The sequence below is a fragment of the Polistes dominula genome, unplaced genomic scaffold (assembly GCF_049000335.1).
Source record: "Polistes dominula isolate Pdom_NZ unplaced genomic scaffold, Pdom_raw_medaka contig_16, whole genome shotgun sequence".
In the NCBI taxonomy this organism is placed as follows: Eukaryota; Metazoa; Arthropoda; class Insecta; order Hymenoptera; family Vespidae; genus Polistes; species Polistes dominula.
The window spans coordinates 4,171,663-4,195,685 of NW_028301040.1; the positions used below are offsets into that span (position 1 = coordinate 4,171,663).

The 24,023-nt window shown below is 27.3% G+C and overlaps 1 protein-coding gene across 1 annotated transcript in view; it reads left to right on the top strand.

Annotated features, from left to right (window-relative positions):
* Positions 1–24,023, top strand: part of dnr1 (E3 ubiquitin-protein ligase defense repressor 1) — a 173,050-nt gene that overhangs the window by 112,409 nt on the left and 36,618 nt on the right. The window lies entirely within an intron of this gene.

Consider the following 24,023-nt stretch of genomic DNA (forward strand, 5'->3'; position numbering starts at 1 on the left):
ATACAATATGATTTTTAAGTCAAATTGAATTAGGAATAATTTAATATATATATTTTTTGTTTATTTATAAACGAATATTGTTGATTTTATGCGTTTGTGGGGAATTCTTTTTTTGATACATGTTACTGGATTTTTATACAAATTACAAGAGACGGGTGATAAAGTTTAGCGTTAAGACCGTGCCATTTTAATGGCGTCGAACAAAGTTTGGTATACACGAGTTTGTTGATTTAAACGAGTACGTCGGAAAAAGAAAATAAAATCAAGTTTAACTTTAATTACTTTTTTCGTGTTTTTTTTTTTTGTGTGTTTTTTCTAAATTGTTATCGTAAATTATATTACGTAATTATTTTTCTAGATTTGATTTGATAAAAGTATTTAAATTTTGAAAATGTAATATATAAATTATAATAAAGAGTAATATAATATTTTATTATTAGTAATAATAAATAAATGAATATTAATTTTGTAGATTTAATTCAATAAAAATATTTAAATGTTGACGATGAATTATTACAAAATTAATATTGTTTTACACGATATGATTTGATAAAAGTATTTAAATTTTGCAAGTATATATATAAATTATAATAAAGAATAATATTATATTTTAATATTAGTAATAATAAATAAATGAATATTAATTTTGTAAATTTAATTTAATAAAAATATTTAAATGTTGACGATGAATTATTACAAAATTAATAAAGAAATTAATATTGTTTTACCCGATTGGATTTGATAAAAGTATTTAAATTTTGCAAGTATATATATAAATTATAATAAGGAATAATATTATATTTTAATATTAGTAATAATAAATAAATTAATATTAATTTTTTTTAGGTTTGATTCAATTAAAGTATTTAAATTTTACAAATGAATTACTAAACGTTATCCTTTTTATATTTTATTATTATTATTTTTTTTTTTGTATACATTACTTTGACTTTACGCGTTTGAACTTTTTTGCACACAAAAAAAAAGGAAAAGCTATAAAGCTCTTTCTTTAGTCTCTTTTTACTACGACATCGTAGGAAAAAAGAAAGAAAGACGAAAGGAATCGAAAAGTAAAAACGCTTTTTCCACGAGCTTTTTCATCGAAGCTCTCTTTTCTTCCTTCGCTCGACTACTACTTGCACGCTTAGATCTGCTTTGGCGTTGCACTTAAGAAAGTTTTTAAGGGATGAAATATTGTAAGTCGTTGCGTTTCACCTACACACACACACATACACACATACATATATATTTCTATATAACCTGCTAAATCGTACACTTATTCAACACATACAAGAGTATACTACACGTATACACACGTATAGTTGCTTTCAGTGTATATAGAAAGGAAGAATAGGAAAGGGGGACAAAAAAGAAAAGAAAAAAAAATCTCGTGTTGGATATATGAACATCTTCTATGACGTCCATTTTCCACGTTGAATAGAAAGTCGATTCTTTTCGAAATTAAATTTCCAGATGTAAAAATGGTTTTACAAACCTTTGTAAACCTATCCCTAATTCGACTTGTTCCTGTATTTAAAACAAATTACATACGGAAAGGGTTTTTTTTTCATTTTACTTTGACTTATTTTGTCAAATAAATATTTTTTCAATTGTATTTTATTATTATTTAAAAGTTTAATATATTAACAAATTTATTATAATAACTTTAATAATCACTTAATTACATATGAGTATTTTTAATATATTTATCATCATTCAAATTCATTTGTTATTTTTATTATTGATATTTATAATAGTATTGATCAATTATTAAATAAATAAAATTTTTAATTTAATATTTTTAAATACCTGTCACCTGTTACAATTGAAAATATTGTTGTAATTTTGTAGTAATTAATTAATTAAATTTAATCCAATAAGTATTATTTATTTCAATATAAATATAATGTTAACGTTTACGAAAAAAAATGAATGGCTTAATAAAAAAAAAATGTTCACAGCATTTTTCGTATCGGTAACATGGAGGGTACTCGTAGAATTGGTTTTTTTTTTTTTAATTTTTCTTTCTTCCTTTTAATCGTTTCACAGATTTCCAAGTGTAACGGTCAAGGGGAAAAGTTTTCATTCTCGTTTGTTTAATCGCCCTAGAGTTATACCACTATTCCCTTTTTTCCCTCGATGATTTGTATACGTAGCACTTGTTAAAGTTATTCCCCCGAAAGATGAACTTTCTTATGTTTTTCACATGAGCTTGTTTATTTGATCTTTTTCTTTCTTTAATCTTCGCAATTGATCTATCTATTTATGTATTTTTTATGTTTCTTAAATAAATTTTCTATGATTAATATTAACCCTTTGTTTTTGGAGATTTCGATTTTTTTTTAAACATCCGAAAAATCTTCTTTATATTTTATTATAATTCTAATTATTATTATTATTATAACATTTAGAATTATAATTATATATTATAATTACTGTAATTATAATAAAATATAATTTATAATATATAATAACCTAATATAATAATAGAATTTTATTATATTAGGTTTTATTATATAATAATATAATTTTATTATATTAGGCTAGTTTTATAAATTATTTTAGGTTAGTTTGAGGTTTTTTTAGGTTAGTTTGAAATTATTTAAGGTTATAATTGGAGGTTTTTTTAAATTATTATATTAGGCGAGTTTGATTCTAACAAATGAAATTCAACATTAAGAAACATATTGCAATAATTCCGAACAAATTTTAGTATATAATAAATATAAACAATATTTTTATTATTATAAATAGAATTTATGTAACTAAAATTATAAAGAAAACAACAAAATATTAAATCATAATTTGTGAATATTCACATACTTACAAGATTATCATTATGTCAAGAGTACTTGTTCTTTGTTTTTATTAAATCGTAATTGATCGTTTTTTAATCTCGAAGGATATCGTCCGTAAATGCAATTGGATTTTTAATTTGTTTTTGTTGTTGTATACATTTATGCATGTGATGTATGAACTAGTAGAGAAAGAGAAAGAGTTAGTGAGTATATGTGTGTGTGTGTGTGTGCGAGAGAGTAGAGGAATAGGTGAAAGGAAAGCAGCTTAATTAACTGGTCTACACCGGTGCGAATACTCGCCATGCTAATTAACTCGCTCGTGCAATGTAAACTTCTCTTTGGTATTTACTTGGAACGATTTACATAGAACTCGTATAATTGACACCTCTATAGTATATATATATATATATATATATATATATATATATATATATATATTATTTTTTTTTTTTTTTTTTTTTTGAATATAAAGTATATTTATTATTATATTTTATATACATATATAGATGTATATAATAATTGGATTAAATATTTCTATTTTTATATTTATATATTTAAATATAAAAATATAGAAATAATTTTATAATATATAATATATTGAGAATATTTTCAAAAATATATAATAATTATATATAAATAAACATATATGTAATTTATATACTATATATATATAAATGAACCTATGTATATGTATTTTTTATAGTATATATATAGCATGTAAAACGATAGTGCCTGACAAACGAGTTAATATGCAGGAGTATTGTATTTCAGCCAAGACTTGAGTACTAGCAAAGAGAAAGAGAGAGAGAGAGAAATAGTAGGTTTGTTTTGCTTCTATAATGATCACATTACACGTAGTAAGTTTATAATTTAATTTACTTTAATACAATATACTGTATTAAGATCACGTGTAATAATAATCTCCATCTGTTATTCTTTTTAATAACACTTTCTGTGTGTATCAATTTTTTTGCTGTAAATTATATTTGTTTAAAAATATTAATCTTACCGAATACAATCTTTTTGAATTTTCTATTATTTATGTTTTATATGAATTATATATTAAGAATATTTTAGAAATAGAAAATTTGATTGAATAATCATTGTTTTGTAAAACTTTGTCAAAGTCATCGAATTTTAATCAGCAGAACACGTTGATAAACACGTTTTTGAGTTGTTTTCGAAAGTGCAAAAAGTCATTTGCACTTTAACCATGTTTCTCTCTCTCTCTCTCTCTCTCTCTCTTTCACATATTCTCTTGTTCTTATTGCATCTAGGTAACTTTGGAAAAGGGACAAAGGGAACGTCGTATCGTCGACGTCGTCGTCGTATTCGTTGGTCGTTGGTCGTTGGTCGTAATGTAACAGCCGTGAGGCATTGCGGAAAATTTAAATCAAGTTCATCGAACTCTACTCTACGGCTTTGGCAAACTATTTTCCATGAGCTTTTCCATGAGCTTTTCCTAGCATCTTTAACAGGGATAAGATTCAACCTACCTATGAAAAAAAATATATATATAGAGATAGAATTCTGGAAAACAATATAAACACACTACCATAGTCAAACACGTGCGAGATAGTGTTCACGCTTTTTGAATATTTATAAAATCCCTTTTAATCATTTTTAAGCTGGCTCGTTAAAAGTAAAAGAATTGCAAATTTTGATTATACGGGCTACGGTCTTGCTAAAAATAAAATGAAAAGAAAAGAAAAGAGAATAAAAAACCTCTTCCTTTTTTGTTTTGCGAGAGTAGTTCATATTTTAATAATTCATTCATTGAAAAATAAATTTTATGGGCAAATTCGTTATTCAAATTAAACCTCCACTTCCTTTTTTTGGTGAGGGAGGTTCATTTTTGTATACTCCGCTCATTGAAAAATATATTTTGTAAGAAAATTCGTTTTTCGAATTAAACTTTTCAATGTTGAAGTTTAATTTTTTTGTTCTTGTCAGTGATGTCTTGAAGTTTAATTTTTTTGTTCCGCCGACAGTCGGATTTGGGCCTGGCGAAAAACTCAACCGAATCGCGCTAGGTTACGAACATGTTAAGTAGTGATTTTTTTCAAATCACTCCCATTCTAAAGAATTTTTCAAAAAAAAAAAAAAAAGAAGAAGTTTAATGATCGAATTGAAACGAATTCCGTTAAAAGTTACCGTATGCGTATCGTTAGCGATTGAGCTTGTTCCATTCGTTTATTCGTTCGTTAAAGAGTTAAATGGCAGTCCATAAATTAAAAACCGCTAGCGAACACACAGTGGCCCTTCATTTGGTATCACCCGTTACTCGTTTTGGGGATAATGTGCGACGCCATTGCCATTGGTGTTATTAACGACCGCGAACGTTATTATAACGTCCATTATGTGTTTATTATTTATAAACGATAAACAAAACGATCGAGAGAATTTCAACATTTCGTTGATCTTTTAAAGAAATATTTTGTTTATAAGTTTTATACGTTCGTATAAACGTTTATTTATGTAGTCGAACGTTTAACTTCATTTTTTATTTTTAAACGTTTGATATTTCATTTAAAAACAGTACGTGAAAATAAAAATTGATAATCTACGTCATTTTAAAATTGACTTTTCATTTTTCCTTTTACTTTTGCTTTCCTATTTTCATTTATTATCAAATCTTTTCTTTTTTTTTATTATTTTTTTTTATTCTTATCAAAGAGACAACACAACACAACACTTGTGAGCAAAACAACAGAGATTCTTCATTAAAAGTTTCACTACGACTTCTCTCATTCTCTCTTTCTCTCTCTTATTCTATTTTTCTCTTTCTCATTCTCTTTCTCTTACCTTAGACTTTCTTATTCTTTCTCTCTATTCCAAAGTCGACTGTTATATAAAGCAAGTAAGGTGAGGATGACAAGAAAACACATATACCTGTATATACTTATATACCTCTATACCTACATAAAGTATATATATATATATATATAGAAGAAAGCAAGAAACGCAAGATCGTCCATTGTGTTTCTTAACTTACTCGGACACTTGGAAGTACCAAAATTTTTTACAACACCGAGGGAAAAGGTCGACTATGGTGGTTGGTAGCAGTGGTAGTGCCGGTATTACCGGTGGTCCTGAAATATTACGTTATTTCGCGAACGACGTTGCTTTTTCTTTATCTCTACGAAACGAAACCGCGAGTTTATTTTTCTTACAGTTTCATCTCGAAATAAAAGTACAAAAAGTCCAAACACCAGGCGTAGTTTCCATGGGAAAAATTAAAAATTAAGACGACACAAACGGGCCTTGACTTTTCCTTTTTCAAGTGAAAACTTCTGTAATTGGTTAACTGTAATTGACGTGTATACTCGTCATGGAAAAGTGAGCACGATTTTGTATATCAACGTGCATACTCGTCAAGGAGAAGTGGCCACGATTTTGTGTATCGACGAGTATATTCCTCATGGAGAAGTGGGTACGAGTTTGTCTATCGACGTGTATACTCGTCATGCGTATGAAGTAATGATCATTGGCTATTGTAATTTTTGAGAAAAAAAAATATTCTCAAATTTCAAGATGTTTAGAATATTTTGAGGCAATGCCGAAATAAAACAAACTAATAAAAAATATAAATAAATTGAGATGAACTCATGCGTGTTCTCGTATGCATCGGCTACTAACAGCTTACCACCAGTTCACATAATGAATTTATTTATGTACGATAATAAATAAGGTTTACACTTCTAAAATGTGTGATCTGCATACATGATATTTTATCATTTATATATATTTCCTTCAATTAAAAAAAAAAAAAAAAAGAAACTTAAAGATAATTATTTACTTTTATCGGAATTCAATGAAATTCATGAATTAACGCGTATGTTTATTTTAATAATATGTTACGTAATGTAAAACAAATTATTTGAATTTTCAATAATTTTACGTATTTCAACATTAATTCGCATTTAACAAAATCTTCCTATAAATCGTATTTTTCAAAAATTTCCATACGAATTTTCACGAATAATGACATAAAAACAATAAAATTATTTTTCATTTCAATTAATAAACCACATTAATTTATTCGAATTAAATATAATTCGAGATACGAATAATATTTCTATCAACGATTTAACATATTACGAATTTTGGCATAGGGTAAAAATGAAGTTAACCAACCAGACCTCTACCAATCCCCAGGATCCGTCCTACCACACCCTGAATATCCTCCCACTCTTTAGTAGGATGCGATATACGAACGGTAAAATTTCGTGACCGTAAAATGCGATATCGCAACAAGGCAACTCAATGCACACAGATACACACATACCTCTTGCTGCTTCACCAGTTTTCTCGAATGCAGATGCTATGTTTGTATGTATGTATATCGATATACTAAATGTTAACTGAATACTTCATTGAATTCAACTCTGATACTCCTCAGGAGAAAAGAAGAAAGAAAGAAATAAAATGGGGTGAAAAAAAAAGCAAAACAAAGAAAAAACAGGAAAAATATTAGGTTGACAACTAAGTCATTGATGATTTTAAAAGACCACTTAACAAAAAAATCCACAATTATTTACTTGCCAATCCAATAGTTGTATTTCTGTTGAAATGAGAAAATGGGGGAACATGAGGGGACATGTAGGGCAGGGTGCATCTTCGTATGAACCTGTAAAAAGTCTTCCTACCCCTTCTATTTTCTTTTCACTTATTCTTCAACCCTTTAACTACACTAACAACAACAACAACACTTTCTTGCTTCGTCCAGTATTCGTTTCGAAGTTGCGTGGAAAGCATACCGTGTTTCGATATGGCAAATAAAACGTTATCGCTGTAAAAGTGTCGTTTTAAACTCCCACGAAGGGTAAAAAAAGAAAGAGAGAGAAAAAGAGAAAGAGAGAGAGAGAGAGAGAGAGACAGATAGATAGAAGGAAAGAAAGAAAGGAAGGAAGAAAGAGAAATGTCAGTACCATAATTCTTTCAAACTTATTACCAGTGGCTTTGTGGCCGATAAGAGAACAGGGAAAGAGAGAGAGAGAGAGAGAGAGAGAGAGAGAGAGAGAGAGTACCTTGTCCCTTGCGAAAACATTTTACAACCGTTCCTCGTTCAATACATCTGTGTCCACGTATATCTGTCTCTCTATGTCTTTCTTCCTCTTTCTTTCTGTATCTATATATGTATATGTATGTGTGTGCTGTGTGTAAGTGCAATCAGAAAGAAAAAAAAAATCAGAAAAGTGATCACTGTATACTTATATATGGTGGAAAAGTTTCTTCAACTGCAAAGACTCATTTCACTGATATATATATCGTCGAATTTCAACACAGTTTTCGAAACGTTCAAAATTGAAAATGTAACTTATTCTTTTTGTATCTTTGTTTTATTACAGTACGTTTACTATATTAATATATAATATATTAATAATAAAATAAATATATAATATAATTTATTATTGTAATATATAATATTATAATATATATAAATTAATATATACGTTAATACGTATAGTATTATTATAGTATGTAGTAAGGTATATGTATATAGTATGTATTAAGGTATCTTTTTTAACAAATTTAACCCTTTATCGGTTTTCAGGGTGTCGACAGGGTTTTCTTTTTTTATATTGATTATTTTCACTAACAGATTACGTAAGTGGTTTCGGTAAATATTGAACAAAATTGTTCAATATTATATTATAAGAATAATTGATTACTTATTAAGAAATAAATTATTTGTCTTAAAATAGTACTACAACTATATATGAAATTATTAATTATTTAATTATTAATAAAATATTTGTATATTGGTAAATCACTTCCCAGGTGATTTACGACCGATAATAAGGGTTAATATCATATTAACGATTTAATTATTAGATTATTATATAGATTAATTTATTATTCTATTATTAGATTATTAGATTAGATTATTATATTAGACTACGTTGTCCTTCGTTAATAATCTTTCATATCTCAATTTTTTTTCTTTCATTACTCTGATCATCGAAATGACGATTATAAAATCAAATCTAGGATTATTATATCTTCTAAATAAAACTTTATAAATAATTGGATATCAAGTAAACCAAATTATAATTTGATTTCACTTAATAAATACATAATATATATATATATATATATATATATATATATATATATATAATTTTGTGTATACGTAGTCTAAAGCAATTAATGATTTTAAATTAATTTTCTAATAGTCTAAAGTTAGAAATGGTTTGATATATATATACATACACATACACACTTAACGTAGGTTGATACATAACGCTCATCAACAAACTTTCTCGCCCACTCACGTAAAGTATTTCGATATTTGCCCTGTAAGCTAACTCGAGTTGAAAGTTTTCTCGGGAGTCCTCGAGTCTAAAGGGTTGGAGGAAAAAAGAGGGAAGATGGGGAAATGAGAAGGGATGGTCGGGTCGGTCTGGCGAAAAGTTCGAAACGTTAACTTCCGGTATGAAGTGAGAGTGGGATGGAGAGAGATAGAGAGGGAGGATTAGTAGTCGTCGATAATTCTCGTTACGAGTTTTGGATCCTACCTCGTGGATCATTAAACGCCATTAAATTAAACGATAACTCTTCCACCATATCTTCGATCGTTTCGTTTCTCTCTCTCTCTCTCTCTCTCTCCCTCTCCTTCTATTTTTTTCTTCTTTTAATATTCATACTTCATTGACGACTAATTTCTTTCGATTAATCATCGAACACAATCAGCGTTAGAGAAAAATTTGGTAAAAAATACTTTTAAACAAATAGATAAAGATAGCAGTAATTTTTTATAAAAAATAACACTTGGTTTTTTTTCAATATATATAATAAAAAAATAAAAGAACAAACTACTCGTACATTTTTTTCTATTTTTTTTTTTTTTTTTTTTTCATAAGAATATAAAAAGATAAGAATAGTCTCATTCGTCTGAAGAGAAGAAAAATTTTCTCTCTCTCTCTTTTCTTTTTCTTTTTCTTTTATCAAAGTCGCCTAACGATCCTCTCGAGGATACAAGGAGAAAGAAACTGAGAAAGAGAGAAAGAAGAAACCCCCCCCCCAAAAAAAAAAGAAAAAAGAAATAGAAATAAAGAAACTGACTGAAGGAAGGAAGGAAGGAAGGAAGGAAGGAAGGGCGGAAACAAGGGGTGTAACGCGTTAAAAAACGTGCCGAAGTATACTGAGACCCTTATTCTCTTTCTCTCTTTCTCCCTCTCTTTCCTTTTGCTCTAACAGTAAGTCCCAACTCTGGAAAACCTCAATTACGCGACGGTCATTAAACCGACGTTCATCGTGGTTTTGCCAAAGAACGTGTACGAGGCTCGTAGAAAAGCTGCGGGCAAAATGCTGGTGAATAAAGGATGAAAATAAAGAGATAGAAAGAGAAAGAAAAAGTTTCTTGAAAACTGAACTCTCTTTGTCTCTCTCTCTCTCTCTCTCTCTTTCTCTTTCAACAGATAGAAATTCCCTTTAGAGATTTCGAAATTCCATTGGAAGCAAGAAACAAAACGGGAGACAAGTATTAACTACGATGTTTTTTCTTCTTTTCTTTTTTATTCCATTTTCACATAGACATTTACGAGAATGAGACTAGAATCTTTGAAGAAATCAATGAATTTTTTATTTATTTTTCTTTTGTATTTTTTATTGCACACTATCAGAAGATTTCGAAGCTTTTAGCAAACCAACGACGTTGTATACGAATTTCTTTTGATAATTATTTCATCAAGTAGTGCAAGTTTATTTTTCATTATTTTGGATAAAATTAAAGATTTATTTTTTAAACGTAATTATTAATTAAAAAATATATATAAACTAATTATACCAAGTATGGGAGTGCAATGTTTCTATTAAATTTATTAATACGTAATTTGATTATATAAATTTGTGTTTTATTAGAATTTAACTTTTTTGTTAATTTATAAAATTAATTCATACAATATATAAAATTGATATAAAATAAAAATAAAAATAATAACAATATAAAAATAAAATATTAAAAAATAAAATATAAAATTAATGATTATTTTTAATATAATATTTATCTGACTTGCTAAAAATTAAACTTACACCATTTTTTCAAAAATATAAAACTATAAAAAATAATATAAATAAAATAAATATCTAATTTATTCGTCAATCAAATATTTTTTTCCTCGTTAATCGTTTATTTATTTTTTCATGTATTATATTTTATTAAATATAAATAAGTAAATTTAATTAAAAATTATAAAAAATAATAATGAATAAAATAAGATGAAAAGTCTTTGGTGTGTTGTTTGTTTTATAGGAAAGTATATAATGTATGTATGTGATACATGAAGTTATATATTATTAGATGCGTTAAAAGAAAAGATAAAATGTTGAACGATATAAGTTGTCGCTAACGGTTTAGGAGAGTTTGACGCCTAGAACTTTTACACTTTCGTTACCCTCACCTACCTTCCACCTACCTTCGGAATTATCTCATCAATTTAAAATACGCTCGTTTGCGATATTGCTACTTTCTCCTTCTATCTTTCTCCCTCTCTCTCTTCCTGTCTGTACTCTTTAAAGGATAAAACAGGCATGAAGCAAGTTGTAGAACAACTCGAAAATTTATCGTACCCGGTTGTTCACCGACACGACGTGGTAAAACATTCTGAACGTTTTCAACGCACCCCCTCGTCTTACCAATTATAGTCTTTCAGGGTAAGTTGTGACCTGTTATTTTATACATTAGGGGGTATAGGAATGTTTCAAGAAACAAATTTCAAGGTTATAGTATAATAGTTCTTTACTTACAATTTTGCAAAAGTAAATTAATAGTGGGAAGGTGTATGTATAATTATCTATTTCGCAATTAAACTACAAAAACAAATTGAGATTAACGATGTTGCTGTAAGAAATTCATGTTTAATCGTCTTATCTTAAGTACTTCATTTTAAAATATAAAAATAAAAGAGGTATGCAATAATATTTGAATGCATATTATTTTCATATCATTTTGAAATGGTCAGAATTTTTTGAATGAATCTTCATGACAATCTTCATTGAAAACAACGAATCATTTAAAATATAAAAATAAACGAAATGCAATATTTAAATGCATTTAAAATTACTTTCATATCATTTTGAAATGGTCAACATTTTTTGAATGAATTTTTATGAAGAATCTTCATTGAAAACTACGAATATTCATTGAAAACAACGAATTATGGAACATAAGAAATTCATCGTACTAAAATAAAAAATAAATAAAATCTTCGTTTTTTTATTTCTTCTTTTCTTCTTTATTTCACATCATTAGCTTTTTTATTACCAAATTGTAAGACACGAATAATAAATATTTTTAGAATTATAAGAGAAAGAAAGGCAAACCAAAAAAATTGATGAATATAAAGAAGAAAAATTACCAAAGATATACAACGAATAAAAAAATTAATGAAAGGAAGAAAAAAATCATGCAGAAATTACACTTATTTATCGCCAGCTTTGAAAAATAAAAATTAAAAAAAAAAAATTTTTTTAAAAGGAGTAAAACTCGTGGCGCGAATGAGTACACAAAATGATAAAAAAGAAAAAAAGGGGAGGGAATCGGCATGATGGAAATGGCAAGTAGAGTTGATGGTGATGGTGGTGGTATGAGAGTAAGGGTCGTAATGGAAAGCAAGTGATTCGTCAGAGGACTTAGAACGTAAACAGGTCGTGATCATGGCAGACGCTGACTCATGAGCTACGCATTTTACTTTATTTTTATTTTTTTACTTTTTTTTTCTTTCCTTCTCGCCATTCCTCTCTCTCTCTCTCTCTCTCTCTCTCTCTCTCTCTCACTTTGTTTTTTAATTTCGTTTGTTTTCTTTCTTTTTTCGTCAGTTTTTTACACTCGATCCTCTCCACGATGGATACTCTTGAGCGAGAATAAAAATGGGCGTAAAAAAATACAAAAATAACAAATAAATAAAATTCAACGCGAGAACAAACAACTTAATAATAAAAAAAAAAAAAAAAAAAGTTTTAAAGTATAAAAAGAACCACGAAAAAAACTTTTACTAACAATATCTATATACACATGTAATGTCTTGTTCAATCGTTTCTTATCAACCCCCTTCATCCACCCCCTAAATCTTTTTACTTAAACAATTTTTACTTTTCCTTTTTTCTTTCTCTCTTTCTCTTTCTCTTTCTCTTTCTCTTTCTCTTTCTCTTTCTCTTTCTCTTTCTCTTTTGCTTTTTCTTTAGCTTTGGCTTTGGCTTGTTTGTTCTTGGTTCTTCTTACACTTTTTTTTGTATTGTTCATACTTGTTTTATATTCTTTTTTTTTTTATTGCAATCTCGTATATACCAGACTGATTTATATGCCAGGTGCACCCACGCACGCGTAGTCGGGTTCTTGTTGACTCACCTCGTCAACGTCGAGGTTAACGAACAGAAGATAAATAATAGCGAGGGAACGAAAACAGTATGAGAAACAAAGAGTACGAGAGTGAGAGTGAGAGAAAAAAAGTGAGAGAGAGAGAGAGAGAGAAGGACAAAGTAACGTTCTGGCAGTACATGAGAGTGAAATAGGAAGAAAGAAAAAGGGAGAATTATCAGGGCCGTATATAAACCTATAACAAAGACGAGAAAATATTTAAATTTTGTTCTTTTTGACTTCTTTTTTTTTTTTAATTATTTTTTTCTGATTTTTCTTTCTATTATTATTTTTCTTTTTTTTTTTTTTTAATTTAATTCATTATTTTCTTAATTTTTACTTTATTTTATTATATAATCCTTTTATTTTAATTTATTTTATTATTTTCTTTTTTCTTACTTTATTTGTTTATTTTATATTTTATTATTTTCTATTTTTTTTTTTTTTACGTTATTTTATTATTTTTTTTCTATATTTTCTTAATTTTTACTTGCTTTTATTATTGTTTATTATTTTTTTCATTTATTTTATAAATTAATAATTTTAGTTTAATTTATTTAATAATAATTTTTGTTTAGTTTATCTTATTATTTTCTGTTTTTTTTTTTTAATTTTATTTTAATATTTTCTTGTTATTACATCTTTATTATTTCTTTTTTTCCTACTTTATTTTGTTATTATTATTTTTTTTTTTATTTCGAAATAGATTGAGAGTGAGAGAGAGAGAGAGAGAGAAGGAGATCGTCGTCAGACTTCATTGCCACGTTAGTTATTTATTTTTCGTAAAGAAAAAGCTCGTAAAAAGTAATTAAACTGTAAGAGTGGGATGGTGCTAAAGCGTCTTTATTCTACGAGAAAACGATTCCACTTTGGTCTCTCTCTCTCTCTCTTTCTTAGAAAGGAGCCAAGGACATTACGGTTTATTTTCTTCTTCTTCTCGTATAATAAAAAGAATAATAATAAAAAAAAAAAATTATCTGGCTTTTTCTCCACTGCTTTACTATTTTGACGCGAAAAATAACTAAAAGTGATATTCCGTCTTTGCTCAATGTTTTTTCTTTTATTTACATTTACTTGTTTGTTCTTATTTTTTTCTTCTTCTACTTCTTCTATTCCTTTGGATAATAAAAATAACGATTAAAAGCTTTTATACAGAAAATTACCTGTTTTTTTTTCTTTTTTTTTTTTTTTACAAATATTTCTAAAATAATTTGAAAAATTCTACGTTAAATCTTGAACTACTTTTATATATGTAATATATATTTTAAATTTTATATATGAGTATAATATATATAATATATATTATTATGTACATGATATATTTTATATATAAGATTTATTATAAAAAAAGAAAAAAAAATTATTTTCATCAGAAAACACCCTTTTGTCGCGTTCCCCTCTGTCAATTTTTCTCTCGTATTTCGTATTTTCTTGAACGAATTTTTCTTTTTCGAAAGGAATGAAAGGGAGCAAAGGAAAACAAAAATTGGGTAATTCGAGCAACGATTACTATGAAAACGATGATGATTTTCCCCTTCCCTCCTTTTTTTTTCTTTATTTTTCTCCATAATAAATTTCAAGGATTTATATATATATATATATATATATAAACCACATAACGGATGTAAAGTTTTATAACTTCGAAGGAAGTTATAAATCTTCGGGAGATGGTGTAATGAAGGATGATTCGAGATAGTAGAAAGAGATGCTTTTTTACGATCTTTTTACGACTATCTTCTTTCTCTCTCATACAAACACACACACACACAAACACTCTTATTCTTTCTTTCTTTCTATCATTATTTATCTATCTCTATCTCTGTTTTTCTGGATAATGGGTGAAATAACGGGGGGTTGGGTACCGGAGAGAGACGATTACTTCGCTGAGAAAGCAGCAACAGCAGCAGCAATGAAGATTCCTCGTACACGGTCGTTGCAGTAAACAAAGTTGACCTTCCAAGAGGGCAGTGCACCGCGTTAGACCATCATATTTGCAATTTCTCGATTTCTCTTGCTATAATCTCACCCCATATGTGTATACGTATGTGTAGTTACGTACGTATGTACGTATGCATCTATGTATGGATGTATGTACGTATGTATTATATGTATGTATGTATGCACCCTCTCATATATATGTACATTAATATTTGCAAATAATGCATATGTATATAAACTGAATAGATAATTATTGTACTACATTATTTTTTTGTATGCACAAAAGACAAAACTTTAAACAAAACAAAGTTATCGTTACGCACCACTCAAAACGTGCTTTTCAACATTCGCAAACTTGCTTATTTTCTTTATTGTTTTAACCATCAAAAACTTTCTTCTTCTAAACTTTTGATAGCAAACCTCGAGGTAATAACACACAGCGTAATATCACGTGTCAAATTATATACATGTATGTATTTATAGTTTAAACATCAACTTTTGATCAATTTTAAATTGATATTTTTTGTTATCATGGGTTTATTATATTGGTGTTGTATTTTATTTAAAATGAATATACTTTTTTCTTATAATAATGATAGGCAGAGAGAGAGAGAGAGAGAGAGAGAGAGAGAGAGAGAGAGAGAGAGAGAGAGAGAGTATAATTTTTTATTTGATATATGTTATATTATATAATATTTTATATTACGATATTATTTAATATACGATTTATATAATTATTTATTATAATCATTTAGGAAGATTTCTACTATATTTTGTTCTGTACTTTTTGTTACACACATATAGATGTTATTTCTATTTAAATAATATATTAATATTGCATACATTTGCAATTTGTATTATATTTATTAATATTATATATTACGATATTATATATATATATATATATATTATAATTATTAATTATATAAAATTAAGTATAATTATTAACCATAAGCTTCTTACTATATTTTGTTTCTATTCCTTTTGTCACACACATATACACATATTCTTTCTATATATCTTTAAATAATATATTAGTATTGTATATATTTGTAAATTGTGTTTGTTTGTTTGTTAATTGAGTTATTTTAATTATATAAATTGTATAGAAAAATATTTTTTACTATCCTAAAGGATGTCGTCCAACTTGACCAACCCTCCATTAATTTCTACCCTAAGAAATATCTCCTTTTTTTTCGTTATCTTTATTTCCTATTTTTTTTTCTTCCTTTTCTTCTTCTTTTTGTTTTATTTTCTTTATCCTTCCAGGACCTACGAATTCTTAACGCGAATGCTCCGAATTCTTTCACCTCTCGGAAGTTCTTACCGTTCGAAATTCTCAACGTTTTTGTCGAAATACTTCGTTAAATGTTCTCCTTTCTCTCTCTCTCTCTCTCTCTCTCTTTCTTTCTCTTTGGTTGTACCCTTCTAATAACTCTCACCTTTTCTTTTGTACCCTTTTGTATTAGGCTCTTCTCTTCTCATGGTATACTCGTTGTAAACTTCGAGTAAATAGCCATTGGTAAATCATGAATCTTTCCTTTTTTTCTTTTCATTTACCATTCAACATTCCCCAACAATTTTATTTTTTAGAAACAACAACATTAAAAAAAAAAAAAAATAGATAATCATCATCGTTGTTTATTCCATATATAATTATTATTTATTTGTATTTTATTATATTTATTATTTAATATATTATTATAAAAGAAAATCACATTGCACGCACGTGTTTTGTACACACGAAATAGTTCAAAAAGAAAAATTTTAACGATGAATTTAATAGTTGGTTAGAAAAAATGGCTGTGTGTTAAAGGTGATGAAATATTTGGTTGAAAAATATTAATGGGTGTTTGAAGGAGTGGGGGGGAGGGAGAGGATAAATTGAGATACATTTAACAAAATTTTTTATGATAGTTGTATTTTATGTTTGCGAATACATGGATACGTATGTATGTATGTATGTATGTATGCATGTATGTATGAATATAACGTTGATGTAAAAGGGACCTGGTCGAAAATGGTGGAAGTAACGCGCCTAACACTGAAGATAAATTCTCTTTCTCTATTTCTATCTCACTCTCTATTTTACTCTCTTACTCTCTCATTCACTTGGATAGAACTTCCGCTTTTCTGGAAAATTGATTTTCATTCCGGATCAACGACTCGTGAATCGCATTAATAACGTCACACCGTACACATCGGGGTTCTACCTTCTCGAAATTGCATTATTCTCACATGAATACACAGTTTCTTTCTCTTTCTCTCATTTTGTTTACCCTTTCTCTATCTTTCTTTATTTCTTTTCTAAGATCTCGTCGTTTCAACGGATATTCAAAGGATAGATTCTATCTCTGTCTCTCTCTCTCTCTCTCGTTCTTTTTGCAACAGGTATTCTTCTCTTTCGTTTGATATAAATTGATTTGTTATACTGTAAATTTCATTTCGATAATATTTCTCTTAAGGTTTATTATTAATTTTTAAATATTTATTTATGATTTATGTTTATTGTATCAGTATTATACATCGATAAAGGAAGAAGTAATTTTGATTGGTGAAATAAATAAAAATAATTGGAAATAATAATATATGAAAATGTTAAATATCTTTTAAAGTTGTATAGATATTTTTTGTAATTTTTTAATTTTTCTTTATTGTACTATTATACTTAGGTTAAGGAAAAAAAATTGATTGGTTAGAAATAGAATGAAAATAAAAAGAATTGAGATTGCATAAAAATTCAAAGCTCAATTATATGCAAATGTATCGGTGCATTCATGAATAAAATAAAATAAAATTTGAAAAAATAAAATAAATTAAAATAAACTAAAATAAAATTTAATAAAATTAAAAGAAATACAATAAAATGAAATAATATAAAATTAAGGGGACGTTCTACTCTGCAATTTTTAAAAAATTAAATTTTTTTTTTTACATTTTTCGAATGTATATATACGTAAAAATATTGTGTTAAAATTTCAAAAAGATCTGATGTCTCTAACTACATTTTTTTGCTGCCTGAACGTTACTATCTCGGACCGCTCTCCTGAGCGTTTGGCGCGCACGGTTCTTATATCGGCTACGGACACTCCAAGACTTTTAAAATGCTGCTTTATTATCTTTCATACGATGAAGATTTAATTGTTAAAAAGTTGAAGTGTATTTTGCATGTGACAAAACATATTTTTAAGCGCGCTAATAAGGCAAGAAAAGCTCTCATACAAAAGAAGAAACTTTAAAAGAAAAACGCCGAACCGCCAAAAAAAAAAAAAAATAAGAACTGTAGCAAAAACAGTAGTGAAGAGAAAAATGACTGTTGTGAAAAAAGTTCCTGAAGTAAAAACTAAAAATTTACAATCAAATTGATGAAAGAACTCTCAGAGATCTATGGTTTAGCAGTCAGAAGAAATTTGAATTCTTCATAGGATATGCGTAACGAGATTTGGGCAGGATACTACCACAAAATTTCGACTGATGCCAAGCCGAAGCATTCTAAGTGTTCCATCGACTGGTGAAAGTACCTCAAATCTAAGGCACATGGCACCTAAACACATGTTTAACGGCAAAAAAGTTGTTGAAATTGCGTGCAAAGTTTCGGTATGTATCTTCAACGAAGGATTTCGAACAGTGATGAAGATAATGGAAACGATGGGCATGAAACTTGGGCCAGGAGCGATCGACTTTGCTAAAAGACGCGACGACCGACGTATCGAATCTGCGAACCGTCGAAGCTCTAAGTACTCAAAAGATGCCAGATCAAAGTGGAAGAAGGCAAGACTGGAAGAAATTGAAGAATATGAACAAGAAGAAGGTCTATTGTACGGTCCAGGCATCGCAGATTAAGTTTAGGTAAGAATTTTTAACGATTTTGAGTAAAAAAAACTTTAAACGCGTTTTTCTCGAAACTACGTTTTGAAATACTAGCTCCATCGTATCTCACAAACCAGTAAACCGATTCTTATAAAATTTAATCCACATATTCTACACATGAGCTGTAACAAAGCGACGGTAAATCTTTTCTTATATTTTAATTTTTACTATTTATTTTTAGTCAAAAACAATGAAAAAAAAAGGTCATATTTACGTTTTTTTTTGTAATTTGTCCACCATTTTTTTATTTATTGATAAAAATTTCATATATTACTGTCACTTTTTAGCTGAAGTCATACAGAATACAAAACCATTTTACTTTTATGTTTCAGGTAAGCCATTCTCAAGTTCTGATGGAGCTACCAAAGCATTAAAGTTTTAAGGAGTTTTTTTATACTACTGTTTTTGCAATAAAAAATTAATTAAAATGAAAAAATAAAAATTCATTTATATAGTTTAAGACTCAATTTAACAAACCTAACAACTTTTAGATCGATATCATTTATAGTTTTCTTGGAAAAAATTCGCGAAAATAGCTTTTTTTTTAAGTGCTTAGAGTAGAACATCCCCTTAAATTAAATTCCAAAAAAAAAAAAAAGAATTTAAGATGTATTATGCAGTATGATTTTTTCTTATCTATAATTTATTCATATTTTTTATTTATTGATAAAAAACAAAAACAAAAATAAGCTGTTTAAAGTTCAAGAATATTTATAAGAAAAAAAATGTATATTAAATTTATTTATAGCACAAAATATAAATTGCACGATAATAAACGTAATCGAAAGATTTATAAATTGAACACTCGAAGTAGAGTTTGATTCGACTTGGACAAAAAAATAAAGTTATCTACGATCGTACGACTCGCGAGAGTGCGTCCTCTTTTAAATCTATAAATATATATGAACGTATATATATATACATATATGTATATCACCAGGCACTTATGTTTGATCTTGCTTTCTTACTTCTCCTCTCTTTCTTTCTCTTTTTCGACATGTTTAAACGAGGTGTTCGAACTTGCTTTTAAAAATATCCAAATCTCTTTTCTCTTGGTCAAAAAAAAAAAAAAAAAGAAAAAAAAAACAAAAAAGAAAAAGAGAGAGGAACATCAAAGTTGATTTTTATTTCGAAATTCTTTATATAAAAAATTTTTTTTATATTCTTAACTATAGTTCGTTTTAAAAAGATCATTTAAATTTTAATTTTAAGTTTATTTCTTTTTTCTTATTATTATTTTTTTATTTATTTATTTTATTCTATTTTATTTCATTTTAATTGATTTTTTGTTATTTTATTTTTTTTTTATTTCATTTTACGTTATTTTATTTTTTTAAATGTTTTTACTTTATTTGATTTGATGTGATTTGATTTGATTTGATTTGATTTATTTTTGTCCTTTGTTTCATTTTATTTTTTTTTTAGTTGATTTAATTTTATTTTCTTTTATTTTATTGTATTTTATTTTATGTGGACATTTAAACACGAGCAACCTTTCTCTCTTTCTCTTAACAAAATTTTGCGAATTGAAATTGCTTAGTGGGTGGGGGAAAAAAAAAAGAAATGGTAAATAAGAAAATTCGCGTAAAGTAAAAGGGTGTTCGAAAAAAAAACGCAGGAAAATTCGGTAGGTCGATCACGTTTTTTCTCTCTCTTTTTCTCTCTTTTTTTTTCCATTCGAAACGAAGGAATCGTTTATTGTGACCTCCATTATCTCCGACATCCAGTAAAGTGCGAACACGAAGAGCTACGAGAGAGAAAAAGAGAAAGAGAGAGTTAAGTTTTTCGTTTTAAAGAGAAGAGTAAGTGTGAAGAGAAAAAAGAAACATTTCTCGATGCGAAACGAACGATATTCCGACCAAACACGAAAGGATATCGAAGTTTAGTTGTTTTCTTTTTTTTTTTTTTTTTTTATTTGTTTATTTTTTTATTCTTTTTTTTAACTCATTTATTTTTAACGCCATTATCAAAGAGAAAAAGAGAGAGAGAGAGAGAGAAAAAAATAAAATAACACGCTTTGCGTAAAATACGTTTCTAATTTAAATTCGAAATTCGAGAAGCATCGAACCGAGAATAAAACAGGGGATGAGTTGGGTATCTCAACTTTGTATATCGTAAATCGAGAGTAACACAACGAAAATTCGTAGTAGTATTAAAATGCTTTTCGTAAAATACCGACTAGATTGTTTCCTTTGAAAATCAAATTTCGTATAATAGTAGTAGTAGTAGTAGAAGTAATAGTATACTACAAGTACTTATATAGATGTTACGCATAACTTTGTGTAGTATCTGACGTTACGTTGTACAAAGTAAGAATATAATCGATAATTTCTTTGGAAAAAGTTTCATGATACTCTTCTTCTTAGTATGTGTGTGTCTCAAGGACATAAAGATATTTTATTTTATATTACGATAAAACACGCACGCATTTTACTTTGATAAAATTCATATGAAACTTGTAAAGTAATTTCTCATTTTCTTCACATCTTTGGAGATGGAAGATATAAACGTAATGAAAAAAAAAGTAATAATACTAATAATTAATATAATTAATAAATTTAATTATCGTCAAATCAGCTCTACTTAATATTGTTAAAGTAACAAAAACAATTACAAAAATAAAATAGAATCGTCAAAGTTTGATAGGAGAAAACAAATGTAATTATTTTCGTATGAGTATAAAATTATCAAAAAAAAAAAAAAAAATTGATAAAATCATACAAATTATAATTCGTGGGTAAAAATGTTTTTTATGATATTTTAATATAATTAAATTTATTATTAAGTTAATAATTGTTTTTTTCTCTCATACGAAAATAATTACGTTTATTTCCTCCTATCAAATTTTGGTCATCCTATTTTATTTTTTGTAATTTTTTTTTTTTTTTACTTTAATAATATTAGATAGAATTGATTTGACGATTGAATTAATTATTATCATTATTATTATTATTATTATTATTATTATTATTATTATTATTATTATTATTATTATTAATATTAGCATTAATCGGAAAAAAAGAGGAAAATAGTGTTAAAACGTACGTCACGTATTTTTTTTTCTTTTTCAAATTTTCTCACTCTTCTAATAAAATGACGTGAATCTTGAAAAAAAAAAAAAAAAAAAAAAAAAAACTGGAAGGAAATTTAAACGCGTCCACCATGTTGGGGGTCCCCTCGTCACGCTCGGCTGTTAAAATTTCCAAGCTACGTGGAATTTTTAATGAATCCTAACGAGCTCCCCGTTGCAATTTTTTTTCTTTTTTTTTTCTTCTACTTTTTTTTTCTTACGCTAGGTTCGAGCTTGAGCGTTCTTAATTATTTCTATTTTTTTTCTTTTTTTTTTTTTCAATTTTTTTTCTTCTTCTCTTCTTCATCCTTTTTCATCTGTGAAAAGTAGAAAATCGTAACGGAAAAAATTTTCTTTTTTTTTTTCAGTCGCTTATTTTATCAAAAAGAAGAAACCACCACTAACGTTCATCGGTGTTTGATATTAATATTTATAACTTCGAAAAGTAAATGAGAACCGTGAGTTCAAAAGTGCATTCTCCGTGTCTTTACATTTCCGTAGTTTAAAAATCCCCCCCTCCTCCCAAAAAAAAGCAATAAAACCAGAACTCGTAGGAAAATCTTTTCTCAAACCGCAATTTAGCTAGTTGCGTTGCGTTGTCGGTATAAAATGCAATTTAACCTTCTTTTTCCTTTTTTTTTTTTTTTTATCATCATCGGTTGTCCTTTGACGTCGAAACGTTATACCCCATGGAAAATTCATATCCGTTATCGTCATCGTCGTCGTTTCTGTTTTATAGGAAAATTCAAACGATCATAATTATTATTTACGTTGTTCATATACGTATTAAATATTATATAATAAAAAAATAAATATATAATTTGTCAGTCAACAAAGAGTAAACGAGTCTTTGAAAATTGTATTACGAATAGATCGATAATTATTTATGAAATAAAAAAATAAAAATAAATACTATGAATAAATAATTATCATTTTAACATAAAAAAGATTATCTTTAAAAATTAATTACGAGAAATAAAAATTGTCACGATTGAATAAATATTTTTTTTTCATATTGAAATTGAATTAATTTAACGATTCGTTTGAATACCTAAAAACTGACGATGGTTACCAGCGATCAATAATTATTTAAAAATAAAACAAATCAAAATAAATACTGTCAATAATCATTTTTTTCAACATAGAAAGGATAACCTTTAAAATTAATGACCAAAAATAGAAATTGTCACGATGCAATCAATAAATATATTTGTTTTCATATTAAAATTGAATTAATTAAACGATTAGTTTGAATAGGTGAAACCTGACGACGGTTACCAAGAGAGGGATCGGCTTTTGGAATTTAACCGATTAACCCGAAACTATGTCCTAAACTGTGTGTATATGTGTGTACCATGAGCTAACGATTGGATAACTTCTAAATGGGTCGACTATTTTAGATAATAGCCGATCTATTATCGTATGAAACAATCTGAGTTCGTGATATATACGAATTAAATATTTCTACAATATATATATAGGTACATATATACATGTATGTATACAGAAACGTTTGGTCCAGACTTTACACAAGATTCATTAATAATAAATTTATAATAGTCGGATTGATTGTGTTATAATTTTAGAATGGATCGATATATTCGTACGAGGTTGTTTCAGATGTTAACGAATTATTGCATTATTATTATTACTATTATTACTTATTATTATTATTATTATTATTATTATTATTATTATTATTATTATTATTATTATTATTATTATTATTATTATTATTATATGTATGCGTATATATATATGTAATACATGTTATGTAACCGTGTAAGAAACACATTCAGGAAAATCTGCCGATTATGGTCAACCATACAAACCGAAGCTCGTTCGTGTCGTTGGCACCGTGTCGAATTAACGAGTTTATTTAATTCTTGCCAAGGCAGTAACGTTGCAACGGGTATTAATTTTGACGGCACGAATGCAAATTACCTCGTTTGCTTTAGTCGTCGAGCTTTCACCGTTCACAAACCTC